Here is a 1,545-nt window from a genome sequence, read left to right on the forward strand (position 1 = left end):
TAAAAATAAAATTATAACAAATTTTTTATTAAAAATTAACTAGATGTGACATCTTTTTAATCTTTGAGTTATTAGAACACAAATTGTGACAATTTGATGGTTCTAAATCTCATAATCACAAATAAATTAATAAACTAAAAATTCATAAACAAATTAATCATAAAAATTATTTAAAGTTAATTAAAATCTTTTAAAATCTCGGAGTTACATAATCCAAATTATATATTTTGATAACTCTGAAACTTATTTTTTAAAATTTATTTAATTATTATTATTATTATTATTATTATTATTATTATTTAATCTTGGAGTTGTTAAGATACAAATTAAACTATTTGTTCGTTTTGAAATTCAATTTAAAAATAAAAAATAAAATATTCTTAAGAGGATTAAATTAGATGTGACATCTTTTTACTCCTTGAATTTTGAGACACGAATTGTACAATTCAATCGTCTTAAAATTCATATTTTAGGATAATTATTCAAATCAAGCAAGTTTATTTCTTTATGTTTGTCAAAATTAATTTTTTTAAAATAACAAAAATACCATTTATTTAAAAGCAATCAACACATCCACATTTTCTACCAAGAACTACGTAGCTTTGATTTCTCCATCGCACCGGGAGATACGTAAGAGCAAGATCAGTCTCTTGTCAAGCACACTAATAAAAACTTTCTTTTTGTTCAACTACTTTTTAACACACTTTTATCTCAAAAATCACATTTATAAAAACATTTTATATTCATATTTAATAATAAAGAGGAATAAATATATATTTAAGTTGATGTAATTTTGCACAATTAATTAAAGGTAGCCGTATTTTAACGGATGTCGTAGGACGCTAATACCTTCCCTACGCATAATCGACTCCCGAACTCAAAATTTGGTTTCAAATATCATTTTTACATTTTTAAGGGTTTTCCAATATTTTCCCTATTTTAAAATAAATTTTGGTGGCGACTCCATTGAATTCGAGGAAAAACTTGAAATTTTAGGCCGCGACAGGCATTGCTCAGGTGCGATATTTGCTGTTTCAGGGAAAGACTCCTCCTCCTCGGTAGTTTCACCATCATTTTCCCATATGAGTACATTCAAAGTCGTTTTCACATGGTCTTCATTCCTTCCCCAATCCAAAGTACTATTTTCTTTGAACACAACATCTCAGCTGATAATGATCTTTTTAGAGTTGGGATTGTACATCCTGTATGCCATGGATTCCTCGCTGACACCAAGAAATATTGCCTTACAGCTTTTGTTATCAAGCTTGGTTCTTCTTGCTTCTCGTATATGAACATATCTGATGCACCCAAATGTTTTAAAATGACTTACATTTTGCTTGAGGACACTCCATTCTTCTTCAAGTGTTTGTTCTTGTAGGGTTGATGTGGGACTCCGATTCAGCACATAAGTTATCCATTTCCCTCCATCAGCCTAAAATTCTTTTGACATCTTTTGGTTTGATAAAATGTTGCGTGCTAAAATCATGATCGTTTGGTTCCTCCTCTCTACTGAGAATTGGCTTTTGTACCCCCCCCCCATTTAAA

The sequence above is a fragment of the Cicer arietinum genome, chromosome 8 (genome assembly GCF_000331145.2).
Source record: "Cicer arietinum cultivar CDC Frontier isolate Library 1 chromosome 8, Cicar.CDCFrontier_v2.0, whole genome shotgun sequence".
Lineage (NCBI taxonomy): Eukaryota > Viridiplantae > Streptophyta > Magnoliopsida > Fabales > Fabaceae > Cicer > Cicer arietinum.